Below are 16,312 nucleotides of genomic sequence, written 5' to 3'. Positions count from 1 at the left end.
AGGTGAGTCGCTCGACGAATACAGAGAATACGCATAAAACTTTCGAAAGTATACTTAAAAAGCGCCGTGTGTGTGTGGCACTATATACACGTTCTTGTCAGTTCAGCTTGAAGACGCAATAAATGCTCGTCAATATCCAAGAAACGTATTTGTTCTTATTATTTTTTATTGCATTGTATATTATTGATCGTGGTACGCACACATTTCGTCACTGTTCTTGTAATACATCCAGGGCAATCGTTAGTTTCATGTTACGCAAGCATGCAATATACAAAATTAATACAAGGACCAAGAGAGAATATTGTTTTTATACGATAATTATATGACTATAACCGAAAATTGTATACTACTATAGCTTGATGCCTGTGTTTCGCTACGATAACACGTTTTACCCTATTTCACCCTCTTAGAAGTTGAATTTCTAAAAATCCCTTCTTATTAGTGGGTGCTCACTCGAATTTCATGTTTCTAGGTTTAGGGGTTTGGGTTGGGCGTTGATGAGTCAATCAGTCAGGGCATTTATTTTTATGTATGGTATAGATTGGATAAGGTGTTAAATAAAAAAGGCTTAGAGAACGTAGTTCTCGAGTGTACTTTCTAAATAAAAGATGCTTATTTATTAAATAGGTTTGAAAATTTATATATATATATATATATATATATATATATATATATTTTTTTTAAAGTTAAGAGTGGTTTTTTATTTCGATAATACAGATGACTCGATCACTTTTACGTCATCCATGCCACTTACAAATGTATACAGGTTATACAGACAATGAAATGTCATGCACTGGTGGAAGTCATATTCCGCGAAAAGTGCAGTATTGCATATATTGGTGGAACTATAATCATACTATCTGCGATCCAATTGATACAGGATACGCATTTTTCAAAGTATGTCAACGGCGCATGAACTTTTTGCACGAAAGTGTTATTGGTAATTTTGCAAATTGCTCGTATTTTTATTTCGCTAGCTATATCGATCCGCGCGGTCATGACGGGCGTTATTTTTACGCGTTGAAGCAATGTTGGAAAATACCGTGAATTCTTTTACCAAAGAAAGATAATGGATATAAATATATTGCAGGAAAAGATTACTCTCGGAAGCAGTCTATTTATTTATATACTGATTGATTTGTGTGAGTATTTATTAGAGTTAACAATTGTTTAATGGTATATTAACTTATAAATATCATTTTAATCCAAATATTTTTATTTAAAAAATTTGTAAAACATGTTTTTTAAAAATATTTATTGTATTTAACAAAAAATTTACTTTGGTATACGAATATTCATGTGTCTGTATATAGTACGAATACAGCAAGCTGAATTAACGGCGAGAATTTTCCAGTTTATTATTATCTAAAAATATATAATTGTCAACAATAATGTCAAAACTTTAATTTTCGTAATATTTAAAAATATTTTTAAACGCACTTCTAAAAGTGATACTTACAATTAAACATTTACATCAGAGAAAGAAAGAGAGAGAGAGAGAGAGAGGGAGAGGGAGAGAGGGAGAGAGGGGGGAGGGGTGAGAGAGAGAGAGAGAGAGAGAGAGAGAGAGAGAAACTGTGGTTTTGTTGTGTTTCTCATTTCCATTAGAATAAAATCACAATAAAAAAAAAATCTCTGTAACATATTATATAGCGGGCAAATTTTACGTTTCAACCCACTCGTTGAGTTAACATACAGATTTATTCTCTAAACGCTAAAGTGCAAATCCAACATTTGTTTATGTGGAACGCGCACCCGATTTGCGCGAAAATTTGCCGCGATTCAAAACTTTTAACTGATTTACCGCGTCGCGACAAAATGAAAGTAAATATCGTGAGAGATTTTCCTACCGTTATTCGACGCGACTTAACGCGACCAAATTGGAAGACCCGTGCATTGAAAATACTTCACCATTTGATTTACGTTTGCATGTATCATCGCTTTTAAGCTGCCAGTAGTAATCAGCCGAACGCGGCCGGCCACCATTTCCCTCGATAGCGCTTTTTCACAGTGAAAACGCGGTGAAACTTTTACTTCCGTTTCAGCGCGGATGGAAATTCTGTCATACCGAATCCCGTGTGTAACAACCATTAACGCTCCCAATCGCGAACATATTTTTTTCGTCGCGTGTTTTTAAGATACAAACATGCAACTTTAATGTCGCTCAATATTGTTGGTCTGATTCATGTACATACTTCGACTTGTAATTTCAGAGCTTTAGCATCGTTAGCTCTGATTTTTTTATTAGAATAATAAGCAACATATGATATAGCTATAGATGTTTAGAAAAAGAGATTTACTAATAAGTTTTTCTCTTTTTCTCTATTACATCTTTACTATATTTATTATAAATTTTGTTATATTTTATTGCGTAATATTATATTGTTTAATATTATAATATTATGATGTTATGAAAGTACATTTATGTTGCATTGATGCACGATATATGCATGAGCAGGATTATCATGTAACGTTTTGTTAAATTTGTGCACGAGAGGATTTATTGCGGAACACTTAATAAACAACGCCCTATTTTTCTTTTCCTCGCTATTTTTTTTATATTGATGTATTTTAATGTAAATATTGAAATAAATTTTCGTCATTCTAGTCATAATTTAAACAACAACTTAAACCTTATAATTACTTTGGCTAGAAAATCTTTAAATGTCCAGAGGAGAGTGTGCAAAGTTACATACACAATCAAGTTACTATTAGTTTACGTATTATACATATATTATTTGTTTACTAGCGGGTTTTTTTAAATAATGAATAAAGACTTGAAAATAAAAAATTTATTTCTGCATTCTAAATCACTCTTTGCTCATTGTCCTGTTTATAATTCAGTTTTCTGATGCCAATCGTGGTAAATCGAAATGGTACACAATGCATATAATCAATGCTTATAGATCGGCAACATTTCTAAGAGCCACAGTAAATATTCGGACGTCCATGATAAGGTCAGCACGGAGGCTTTGAATATTAACTCATGTCTCCATTTTGCATGTCGACGCGATCATGGATACCCAGACTTCCGGCAAAGCCTAAACGATCATGCGATATTGCAGTATGTCAGTGGTTGGAGCACTGATGTGTATCCGCACGAAAGTACGCCATGTGTTTACGTGAAATACGTACCATTACTTGGCTGGATGAAACACAAGTGACGCTCGCTCTATCGCGCTGGAGACGGTACGTTATTAATTTTGTAAGACAAATGCACCGAGATCTAGGGTAAATACGTACAGGCTAATGTTTTATGCTTGTTTAACGTCGTTACATAGTTAAGATAGAATCTTTCCTGCAGATGTGATAATACTTTTAAAACATTTATATTCGGCGTGGATGGAAATCCTGTTTTATGAAGTTGGACCGCTGAAATTAGACACTAGAAAAAAACTTAATTCTATATATGAAAATTGCGTATATAAATAGCAAGAAGACAATGAAACTGGAAGGAATATGAAAAATTGATATATAGGATAACATTTTCTGTTAATAGTGAGAGAGAGAGAGAAAGAATATTTAATTCTTTATATATACTTCTGAATGTTAGATTTAGAATAAAAATTTTTATTAAAAATCTTGGTTTAAAGAAAATTAATTTTAATTTTGTAGATGGAAAAAATCAGATAGAGGAATATTTTCAGACAAAATTTCATTTTGTTAGATAGAAAGATAACAGTTGACACTTCTCTGTTAGAATTTCACCTAACTTTTTATCATCAAAGATTGAATACGATTTGTCAGTACGTTATAGGTATTGGTAAAGATCTATACACACAAAAAAAATTATTGTGATCTCAATTAATGATTATGATATGATCTACAATTTTAGATATTTTCTTCCTGACCAGTTGTGTTTATGTCGAATATTTTAAATTTAATTTAGAGTCTCATTATTCTCTTCCTGCCTTATATAAACATTCTTCTTAATCCACACTAAACACGCACACTTTAACAAGCGCGCGATTTATCTACCGTCACCTCAAAAATGTATTACAGGTGCAAACTAATGCTAAGCTCTTAATAAGAAAACGTCAAGTGCGATGTTAACGATTATTCTCCAAATTTCTTCTGGAAAGCTAGGTTACAAAACGGCGTATTTAGCTTTTGGCGAGCGTTATAATGAAGAAAGCACACAAGTAATCGGAGCTACTTTATATCGCGAGGCATTTGATGAGCACATCGATGGCCTTGCGTGCGCTGTCATCTGTCATTATCGGTAAATAATTAAACGTTCGGCACGTGAAGTGTCCTCCGCGTAACTTTCGTTCGGCTAGCTAGTTCGGAAAGCTGAGGCTCGTTTACGCCGGTCATCGAGAAAGGGTGGCAAGAGCATTAATAATCTTTTTCGGGTCGTGCGATCATCCCGCGAATTTAATCTCCGCGTTATCGCGAAGACGGTCGCGATGTGATACGCGTCGCAGGTTCGTTTCGGGCGCTGATCGCGCGAAAGCGTGCCCGCGTGGGCGGTCGTTTGCGCGAAAATGAATGAAAAGGAAGAAGAAGAAGAGAAAAAGAAAAAAAAACAAGGAATGTCCCGCTTGATGACGTACAGGCCTTCCGTTCCACCTCGGTGGGTTATAAATAACGTCTCGCGTGACGGACCCGTACCTTGGCGAGCGGGACCATTCATCAGCTATACGCCTCGCACGTGAACGTTCCGATAACGACTCGACACCGAGCGGCGCGGCACAGCGCGGCGCGAGAGAGTCGATCGTTTACCCGAAAGACACGCCGATCGACGAATCCGTCCGTCTGCCGTCGCGCGATGTGATTTCGCGCGATTTTTCAATGCCAGGTCATTTGGCGCAGCACCGTCGATAGCGGGGGGAGGACGCAAGCTAGGTTGGCCGCCACCGTTAAGATAGCGCCGCCACCGCACCGCGTAGCGATGTAGATGCGTTCCCGTTGCATACCCGGGATGAATGATGACGATCGCTCTCAAAGATTTTGCTCTCGACTGCAGTTCTCGGTCGCCGTGATCCTCCTCTTCGATCACGACCTGACTTTGCGCCGCGAGGATCGCGCGCTCTCTTTAGAACTTCAGTGTAGTGGTTTATCTTTTCTGCCTCTCTCGCAGGTCCCTGAAATCTCGATCTCGCAAACAGCTATTAATTAGAAACGACTGAATAGTTTCGGTTTCTTACTCGGAAATCGTCTTTCGGCATATTAGAATGTACGATAATAGATCCAAAGTTCCAATATCTCTCAAATATCTACCTTTTATTTCACGTTCGTTCAATATGTATACATATTCCAAAAGTTTTTGGGGATATTTCAATTTTTTTCATTGGATTTAATTTCGATGGATTCGTAGTGCGCGTTACGGATCGTGCGGAATTCCGAAAGGAGTTAGATTATATCATGAAACTGATGCGTTTAAAGAAGATTGTGTACGATACTTTAAACAATATAAACAACAAACGCTAAGAAATCTCGCACGAGAAATTGAGACCGTCCTCTCGTCGATAGGCAATAGACATATAGACATGTCGCATACAGGACTTTCTCTATAGTCCTCTTACGTAAAGGAATTAGATCTCGGCAAGGTGTTAGATGTTAGATGTTCTAACCACTATAGAAGACACTGCTCCTGATAGCATTACTGTCGCAATGTAGCGACGTAACTCGATTTCACGTTTGAAGATAATCAGGGCTCTTAGGCTGCATAGACTACGACTTTGATCAGTCCCATCGGATCGTATACAATACGATACGCGATATACAGAGAAACGTAACATGTGCTCAACTTACTTTAGCTAATCTCAGATAATTAAGATCGCGTTCTATGTCTGCTCTCAATCACAGATCTGATTTGATATCTTGCATCGTGTGTGTGTGAGAAGCTAATTTAATACATTTATTAAAAATACAAAAAGTCATTCCCGTTTTTTTATTTGAATTGAAATTACAGAATAAGGAAAAAAGAAAGATATCTGCTTAAAAAAGAATTTAATTTAATCTATACAATTAAAAATTGTGATAAATGAATTATACCAAAAATGTCTACCATATATGCCATGCCATCATTTATTTATATAAATTTATTGATCGATTTAAAACTGACTTCTAGTAGTATCAGCGATATTTTTCGCCAACACCTTATCAAATATTTATTATTACAGTTACAAATGTGTTCAAGTAAGTAAAATATTAAACAGATATCTATTTAAGGAACAAATAACTGAAAAATCTATGGTTTTCCGAAAACAAAGATAAATAATCAAATTTTATTTTGTACAATTTTATTAATAAATAATAATCTTTGAAATTTATTTAACCAGATTTGTATATAATATTCGAGGATATTTATTGCGAGAGTATTTAATATAGAAAATTACAAGTTATATAGCGAATGATGAATCCCTTCACGTTTTCGCTAAGGAAAGGTCGATTTCAATTGATCAAGGAATTCAGTCAAAATGGCTCGTTAGGTCTGGGGAGCAACCTGCACTTATGTAAAATCTCTTCTTTGTAACGGCATCTAGATTCGTTCCCTGAAATATTCATATCGACTTTCATGAGCGCCTCATATAACGGCGGTAACACGCTCTTTCTCATCCTTTAACGCTTTCGAAAATCGCCCTGTCGGGCGTGAATAATCGGACGTAGTAACGAAGTCGTTACTCCCGAAACGCCGCCGCCTCGCCACCCGGCTGATCGTTCGGCTGATTCATTCGCCGCGAGAGCACCCGCGCTAATTTTGCGCCGCGCTGCAACGCGGGGCACGACGATTACACACCCCTCTAGAGCGATGTTAACTGGAGGGAAAGAGAGTATAAAATTTTGCCACGGAACTCCGTATATACCTCGTAGACCCGAGCGATAGTTGCTGCGTCAACATACGTGTGTGTGTAAGCAGTTTGTGTTTGTGTGCGCGTGCATGTATGCGTATGTTTATTGTATACGTGAATGCACGCGGCCACCCTCGAGCGAAGTTAAGGGTAAACTTGGTATGCTCACGGCATCGGTTAACGGCGGTACGTAGTCGACGGGGAGGCGATGTAAACGCTTGTCTCTAGCTCGGCAAGTTGGCGACCTCCTTCTTTCGCGGAACACGACCGCGACACGCTAAGATTTCCGATATTTCGAAACTGGCGTCGATATAACGTATATATATACGCGGCTAGCTCAAACATAGCGCGTACTTACTTGTTCGCGAGCCGCGCCACGTGCTCGTTCACGTCCTGTCTTATCGGCGCGGCTACGCCAATAATAGCCTTGCGCGAAATTGAAAACGCCCTCCTCCGACCGATCGGGAATGCAGAAAAATACGTCACGCGCCTGCGATAAACGATTCCGCACTCTGGAAATGTTTGTGCGCCATGTTTCTCGCAGGCTTTCGTGCCATTGTCGATTCCGCGAGATGAAACCGGGCGTTTATATAAATCGCATTTGTGTGTGTCTTTTGAGCCATCAACGCTTTAAAAAGTTGAAGTGGAATCATGGATATATATACCGCCGTTGTGTGTTGATAAGCACCCGAACATTATACTTGCTCGGATAACTGTTATCGGTCTGGATATACACTTCTCCTCGACAAAATTTCCTTCTTGTGCCGCGTGATATTTCTTCTCAATCGAAAGAATTGTTGAAAAAGGCAAAAAGGCCTCAGAACAGCCAGTGCAAATTATAAAAAAATATAGCACGGCAATAATGACTAAATCGGATTGGAAGGTGAATTGAACATGCAAGTTGAAAATTTATGTCCAGCGAAAATAAATATCAATGTTTAAAAGAGTAATAAAGAGAAAAATAGTTAATGAAGAAGATATTTTAATTGAATTGAACGTTTTAATAATAATATAAGTCAGTATGCTTTGAAATTTAAATAATAACCAACGTGACTATGTGCTTAATATTTAAAAATAAAATATTTAGTATACAATATAAGACGTAATTTTACACACGAAAAATATCAACAGATACACGATTCACACAAAGATTTCTATCGTCATCCGAACAATTTGTCAACGTATATTAAAAAAATTGTCAGTTTAATTAAAATTCCATTCACCCTTCAATCCTATCCACTTGTCATTGCAGTGTTATTAGATTCGAAATTAATGCTCGTATTATGGCAAAATTGAAACGTTTCGCTAGCTGCATCGTACTTGTAAGGTGTTTTGACTAAGTTCCTCGATCGCGTACTTTGAACTAAGTTATCCATAAACTAAACAGCTAAGTTCGCAAGATTATGGTCGAAACACGCGTCCCTCAGGTTACCCCTGAGTGCGGATTTAGGTAGAGATCTTGGTTGAATCGAAAATTTTGACAGTCCGCCAAAACGAGATAGTTACGTATTTCGCTGCTTGCACTTGCGGTTAATGCCGAACATAGTTCGATATTACGTCGGAGATCGAATGTAAGCTCGAGTTCTCGAATTCACATAAAAGTGAGGGAATACAATTTAGTATTACATACAGAGAATCTTACGAACTGTCATATTATAAATAGAATCGGACATCTAAATCATTTTAGATAATTGAAACATAATATTTAATATTTATAAAAGAATATTTAATATAGGGACAACTTAAACACTAAAGATGCTTAGAAATTAATTATATGTATTTAAAAGTTCCAAAATCTTGCAGTTTTTTTAAATTTATTTGGCGTAATATTGCAAATATCTCCCAAACATTTTTATATCGTTGTATTATATAAGTGTTATTCTATAATATAACACATCTGCCTCTATATTTATTATAAATATATATTATTGATATCTGTTTAAAATACTTTATTATAATTATTATATGCAATTAATATAATTTAATGGTGGGGAACGAATGATATATTTATATTTAACTTCGAGATTTGGCAATTGCCATGTGTTTTCAATTAGAAAACTATCTTGCACATTTGCATTAATATATACATTTCCTTTGTCAGACTTTTATAAAATACAAGAATACTTGAGAGTTATATCCTTCAGAACAAATTCAGAAATAAATGTGACTTCTAATTTTAAATCCAAGATTTAAATTAGGGAGAATGTCAGAAATTAATACGAATACATCAAATCTTGATTACTCGAATGAAATTAATATTTGAGGTATGCTGCTGAAACTTAGATCATATGGTTAACCATTGATGTTAACAGTTTTCTATACACTTGAGATAATAGTCTTTGGAATTGACATTTCTTTTTGTAGCGGAATAACAAGCGAGACCGCCTGATAGAATTCTCATGCGTAACACAACCCGTTTGTTAGCGAAAGTTACGTCACGATAGATTTGTACTACGTATGTGAACGCCGATCCGCACAAGCTCACGGGAAAACGTAGCTCTCAGATGCGCGCGATTACTCCAAAGGGTTGCTTATTTAAGAGAAGTTGCTTCGCCGGTTTGCGAGTTCCACTGCTACGAGACTCACGGTTGCTCCGCGGGGCCACGCTTGACCGGATCGCAGAGATCCGAAATGTTACGCGAGTATTCAGTTTGTTAACCAATCAGGGAACCCAACGACGCCGACGTATAGTTTGCTCCGCTTTCTGCGTTGAATTCGGCTCTTTAAACTGGGAATTGATTTCTGTCCCTTTGTACACGACTGTATTGTACTCGTTCATAGTGCGGGTGTACATTGTGGCGGGCGAGGTGGAACCTCCTTCGATTCTTTATTAAACTCTTTCACGCAAATATGCCACGTTTTGTATTGCACAAGTATACGATATAATAACTATCTGTGTTTTTAGTGATGCAGCAGGTAGCTTTGGAACCCATTGAGACGTGAAACCTATTCTGTTACTTTTGCCAGATCATTTTCTTTACCAGAATGTTGAGAGAAAGCCGTAACGCAGCAGCCTTGTAGTATAAAGTAAATTAAAAAAGCAGCTCTGCTGATTACAGACGGAAATAAGGAAATGTTTCTATTCTGTGAAGTATCGGAAAACATTTTTAAAACTTTTCATTTAAATTACGAAGTTTTATTTATGTTTCTACTAAATATTCATAATAATTTTTGTGATAAGATAGCAACTTTTGTTTAATTATGACGTAATCCTTTATACTAAAAATTTTGTTGATTATATATTATATAATGGTTGTGATTAATGCCTATTATCTCGACGAATAAAAAAATGTGGTACAAAGAATGGAAAAACGATAACCCTGGTTATCGACTGCAGCGGTTTGAGTTGTAGATTGGAATATTACTTTATAACAAGAGTTATAAAGTAAGCAATCTCGGTGCCAAAAGCACGTTATTACCCACTTTTAGTCTGAAATTGCTGTATAATTTTTATGGCTTCTCTGACTTTAGACCACGGTCACATTATGACCGCTATATACTCGCAAAGAACGCAACGTGCCTTTTTTTTACGGCAACTATCTTGTCTTCTGCCGATAGATCACTATCCGAACTTTGTCATTTTATCAGACTCATGCACGAATTTTGCCCAGGAAGTCGCTTCTTGAATGATTAATGTGAGAAGTGATTTATGAGGAACTATATTTAACATATATTGATCACTAATTACTTAGCGACCTGAATGCAAAGAGATACGAACGACAAGTTCCGAAAAAGGAACGTGCTCGCACAGTAAACTTCTTTTTCCTTCTCTATCTGTTTTTTCTTCTATTAAAATTTTATTCGATGAATTTTTTCACACAATTTCAGAATAATGAAATTAAAAAAAAAAAAAAAAAAAATGCTAAATATGTTTTCTTTGAAAGGAGGTAACATAAATATTTTTAGCACTTTGCACATTCAGCCTGTTCTTTCGTCTTTCGCCTCATGTGCCTTTTTGTCGCATTTTGTGCGCTTCGCAGAAAAAGAGCGCGCAACAAAACACTTAATTAGTGGCGAAGAAAGAAAAAAATGCGAGCGGAAAGCACCGCATAAATAAAACGAGGAGAAAATTGTTACGCGATGATGGTCAACTTTCTCCTTCCTGCCCCGCCCTCGTCCTCCTCGTCAAGGTTGCACGCGTGGTCGTAACGTCCCCGTTTTAATTCTGCCACGTAATTACTCGTATGAGGAGGAAAACGGTACGGTAGAGCGACGGGATGACGTACACATCTCAGCGTCGTGTGCCAACGTAAATCCTGGACGGTTTTAAGGGTTTCAGTGGCACGGTAATTTTCAGTTAGCCTGCGGCTTGCGGCTTGCGGCGATGAGGCGAGTACTTAATGGGCTGGCCCAAGGCACAGCAGGGCAAACATTCTTGCGCTGCATGGGATGACGGCCAACTTTGCGAACTTGCGTGTGTAAGTGCTCGGCCGCCGTTTCCTAATCTCCGCGAACGGTATCTCCTTCTCTGGCCAGAATATCCAGAAATTTTCACGGTATCTTCGGCACCGACGAATTATATTAGTTGTTCCAGATTCGATGTATTTTCCGTTAAGTATAATGTTTAGCCGCACGTATAGCTTATGCAATCGATTCGCGAATACAGATAAATTTAACAATGCTTGGGAAGTATTATTATTCAGCATTATTATATCGAATATGGAATTACAATAACATATAGGAACGTTTGTTCATCAGATAAATCGAACGTGTAATAGTATTATAGGTAACTAAATAACACGGTAACATACAGACCATCCCGAGCTGTTATATTATTGTATCTCGTTCTTTTATATTTTTTCTGTTTAAAAACTGCATTAATTCTGCAGTGAAGTTTTATTATGCGAAAAATAAAGTTTATTAATCAACGATATAAAAAAAATTCTGTGCAACTTTGAAATAATTGGAAATACAAATGCATATTTAGATTCTTATTGAACTTTTTCGTTTATTTATGTTTACGTAATGTCATTCTAACAAGCAAAATTTTAAGAAAAAAAAAAGGTTTACGAAATAACGTAAAATATTTATCTTATAAGAATGATTGTCATTAAATTACCTCATTGATTACGCACTTAGATGGATTCCACTATATCAACAAAACAGAACGAAATATCGTAATATTATCCCATTCTCGATTATCAAATTGCTGAAATCATTATAGTAATCATCACTAAGAAATCATCAGCTGAAATTATGTTATAATTGCGAATTTGCTACTGCAGGATGATATAATTCAATTACTTTATGAAATAATAATTAATTGCAATTTCCCTTGATCGCTTGTTCTTTCTTTTTATTTACTTTATTTGTTTTTCTTTACGGTAGAAATTCACATTTCTTGAATTAGCTTCCGATACAGGGTGTCCACAGACGACGCCTGATTTTCGAGATCGAAATTCCGGCTAAGTTTGCTTCGACCTTCGACGGTTTAACCGCGCGCCCCATCCCGCTTTACGTAATGTGATCTCCCACAAAGCTTCGATCCCGTTTACGTTGCTCATCGCGAGCCTATCTGCGAGAACGTACCCACACTCGCTCGCATTTCGTATTCGGCTCCTTCGGATGAGGGTGGCGAAACTTTTCCTGTCTAACTTCCCGCAGAGGCGCGCACGAGGGTCATAAATGAAAATTGGAAATGTCCGTGTACGCGTTAACGACGTGCTAATGCCCGAAGAGCGGCTCACCCTCCCGTCGTTCTATTTTCTCCTGTCATCGTAATTCTCTTCATTTGTCTCTCCTTCGCTGTCTCCCTTGGGTGTTTATTGGAGTCCAAGTAGCTCCGGGCGACGTCGAAGACGGCACAAGCTCGATCGGCTTTGTTTCACGAGAGAAATTTCTCGAGTCCCGTTTGCATTAATAACTATATTCCTTAGTCCCTTCTTCATCCCCCTCTCCGCGTAGTATCTCGCTATTAATATCGAAGGCGTTGTAGGCGTTCCGTCTTACGTCGGCTATTGCGGGATATCAAGCTGTCGCAAATGATCGTTTTCTTCTCGCGGCAGATTCCTCAAATTAAAAAGTCCATTGTGTCGCTTATTTCTCCCTCGCGATCAATAGAGTACTGTAACCACGTCCCGGCTGAGTATCCCCTATTTCACGTAAAGTACGATCTTATTTCGCAATAAATTTTGTAAATTGGCGCGTTATATCTGCGTTACTTCTCCAATTACGTTTCAATGTCGGACTATAAATATCTTGTTGGACGGCGGAGTCCAACAAGTTTAAAATATTTATATGGTCAGAAATTTCTATTTTACAAATATCGTGCTGCCTTTGAGTGCAAAATGTAAACGTGCTTCTTCTGTATATATCTCGCGTATAATCTTATTTTTCGCAATCATATACATTATATAGGTTTCGTCATTCATCTCCAAATAAAATAGAATGTGGCCGATATAGCATCATCTCTATATATTTCTTTCTCGTCTGTTTTTTATATCCGTTTTTACGATTAATATTTAACTGTATTTGCCTCGGGAGATTGTGCGGGTTTATTCTTATGCTTCTCCTTTTCCGTCTCGAGGATGAACTGGTTAGAGCTCCTTTGCGAATAGATGCCTTTGTTTTGTCAAGAATTCCTCGAGCAAGAGCATTAACATCTCTGTTTATTTGCTTGCTATTTCCATCTGGCGACTAACATTGAATGTACTGCAATGTCTTGGATATAATGTATTTGTGCCGCGATATTGTATATAGCGTACGGTAGAGAGAGGATAGCGAAAAATACCTGCATCATCTCTCGAGACAATTCTGTCCACGTATTGGTGCAGAATATATAATAATATCTGAGGATCTAAAGAAAAGTCAAATATTCTTGCTTAAATACGTGAATGTAATAAAATATAAAAAAATAAAAATAACACAAGACTGCAGATATCACTCAACAGAGATTCAACATTAAGGAATCTAATTACATAAAATTCGGAAAATCTGATGCATTAAAATTTTTACTTTCTTTCTATTCTTGCAATATGTGTGTCAGATTATTATTTCTGTAATTTAATCTCGTTAGAGAAGCAAATATTTATTTGAAGGTATTCAATTTAAATCACTGATTTAAATTACAATGTGCTTACAACCTTAACGTTGTTCTAAATGGTCCATAGAACTTGCGATTAAAATACTTCATTTATTTTAATACGTTATAGGGGATATACTGCAGACTTTCTCGCCGCAGGGAGTAAGTCACGTGAGTAACGGCCACATGTTACATTATTAAGTCAATTTTCCGCTAGTTTTGCGGTCGAGAACGATTCATTTATTTATGATGTATTTTCCGGTCCCATGCCCTGGTTTTCTCTTGTGAATTTTTCTCTCTATCGCCAATGTCATGCTTTCTTCATTGCGTCATAAATTTGTTATTCTCTTTTCTGTCTCTTAAATTTTACAACTCAAATTATAATACATGTCTTCACGTGTTTTCTCTTCTACTTTTTTTTTAAAAGGACACTTTTTTAAGCATAATAATCAGTATGGAGCATTAATAAATAAATTTTTTTTAATTCACCTAATGTTATCATAAAATATTTTACTAGTAATAGATTGGTAAATAAAAGACTTTGAAATGTATACAATAAAAGTTTTTAGCTAAAACGAAAGATAAAATTCATATTTGATACATTCGGAGAAATATGTCGCGCTGGACAGGATCGCGGGATATAAATACTATTGACGACGCACGACAATAAATTCTAACGACGTTAATCGATACCAACGTGCCGATATCTCGACATATGTCGCAACGAATTTATCCGCATCGACACACGTCTCGCTTTTTCTCTCTTCTTTCAAATCAGCCACCTCATTCTTTCTCCTGTCTGTTCTCTGACTACTCTTTCAACCACTTGTCCGGCTACGTTTTCAGGAGAGCTATTTATTGCGATTCCATGCCGAGATAGAGCCCCTCACTCCCCCGTTGTGTATCTATATACCTTGAGGAAACAGTTTATCCGGTTGTTCGTCTTCCACCTCGGGGCCTTTTCCGGTTTCTCCTGGTCGTCCTCGTCCCTTCCTCGGTGTCCCGGTCGCATTCGACAACGCCGGCGAGCGCACACGTCTAAATTGTTTTCCGATTCGACATTTGTTGAACATATGGCTATGCTGAATAAAGCGTGAATTCGTCATTTTTCACCCGTTTTTCGTAAAGTTTTTCTGCTCTCGTTTATCTGTTGTGCTCCTATAATACGATGCTCACCATTTTTCAATTTTGCAATAGGAATGAATAATGACTATGTCCGAAGCTTATAATCTCAGGAAATCTCCTGCAGGAGAGTAAAGGAGAGGGAGAGCGCAATCAAGCAAAAAGATGTCGTTAAAGGATCTGATATAACTAATAACTTTCACGTATAAATTACTCGACTTTTTGGATTTGAGTTTTCTTCGATAAAAATATCAGTTGCATGCAGATCCGCTTCTTGATCTCGACGTGCTCTCTTTCTCTCTCTCTCTCTCTCTCTCTCTCTCGTTCTGCTCGGCAGACATTTCCCTGCAATGTTGCATATTTGAGAAACGAGTGAAACGCATCCATATATGTACGTTCAAGTTTAAGAAAACAACGTTCTCGATCACGTGAAAAGATTCTTCTGAATCCAGGGAGGGAGAGGAGAGGATACGATGAAATCGTTTGCTTGCGTTTCTAGCGCACGGCGAATGGAATTCCGCGACGGCACAAAATACGATCATGAGAAAAGTATTTTCTGCATGGCTCTGTTTCGAGATGCAATTGGAAATGACGCCGGCACCCGAGAATGTTTTACGTTATTTATCTGCTTATGCTGTCGAAACGTTTCATCAAGATGGTTTGAACAACGAAAACAAATCAATGTCTATTAGGAAGTAATATGAAATGAAATAAAATATTAGAATAGAGATATATAATTATAATAGATACGCAATTTAATATAAGCAATAACGTGACTTCTTTAAACTTTATAACTTCTTAAAGCGCAAAAATCAAATATATATAATAAATATATTTTCTTCTTCAAATCATCTTCATGTTAATTTTTTGCTAGTATCGTCTCGCTTTTTAGATTCTTTGATCAAACTCCGTAAACTTTTTCAGATTTTTTGTGACGATCGTATTTCGCGAACTCATCAAACTCTGATAGCAAAAATGCAATACTTCCCGTTTTTACCTTAGCCTATGAGAAAAAATTGCAGATCAAGCGTCTTATTGACGAAAGCGTGAAAGGAAAATTTGCATTTAATTCCGCTACTATACGCTTTGGCGCATCCTGCATTCTTTCCAGCATAGCGTCAAACGTCATCAGTAGCTGAAGACATCGTAGAGCGTATTGGACGACGGTCTTGAATTTAAATGAGGCAGGGCGCAATCAGTTAAATCCGCATCAGCGAGATACGTCGTTTGCGCGAGATGTCGTAGCTTTCCTGGCAAACGGCTGTGTTTTACTCGGCGTCGCGTTCGGCAAGGCCGGCTCAGAATTGCGGGCCATTCGTCAGGTGCCATCCGAGAAAACTGTAATCCGCCTCTCGCCCCTCTTCCCTCTCGC

At 37.2% G+C, this 16,312-nt stretch overlaps 1 protein-coding gene across 3 annotated transcripts in view; it reads left to right on the top strand.

The window, feature by feature from the left end:
* The window catches only part of LOC143902209 (uncharacterized), a 451,988-nt gene that overhangs the window by 261,101 nt on the left and 174,575 nt on the right, over window positions 1–16,312 (top strand). The gene's annotated exons all lie outside the window — the stretch shown is intronic.

The sequence above is a fragment of the Temnothorax americanus genome, unplaced genomic scaffold, assembly GCF_048541705.1.
Source record: "Temnothorax americanus isolate GAGA-0224 unplaced genomic scaffold, ASM4854170v1 Scaffold39, whole genome shotgun sequence".
Lineage (NCBI taxonomy): Eukaryota > Metazoa > Arthropoda > Insecta > Hymenoptera > Formicidae > Temnothorax > Temnothorax americanus.
Note: the sequence above shows the minus strand (reverse complement) of the source record. Positions and strands in the feature narration are given on the sequence as shown.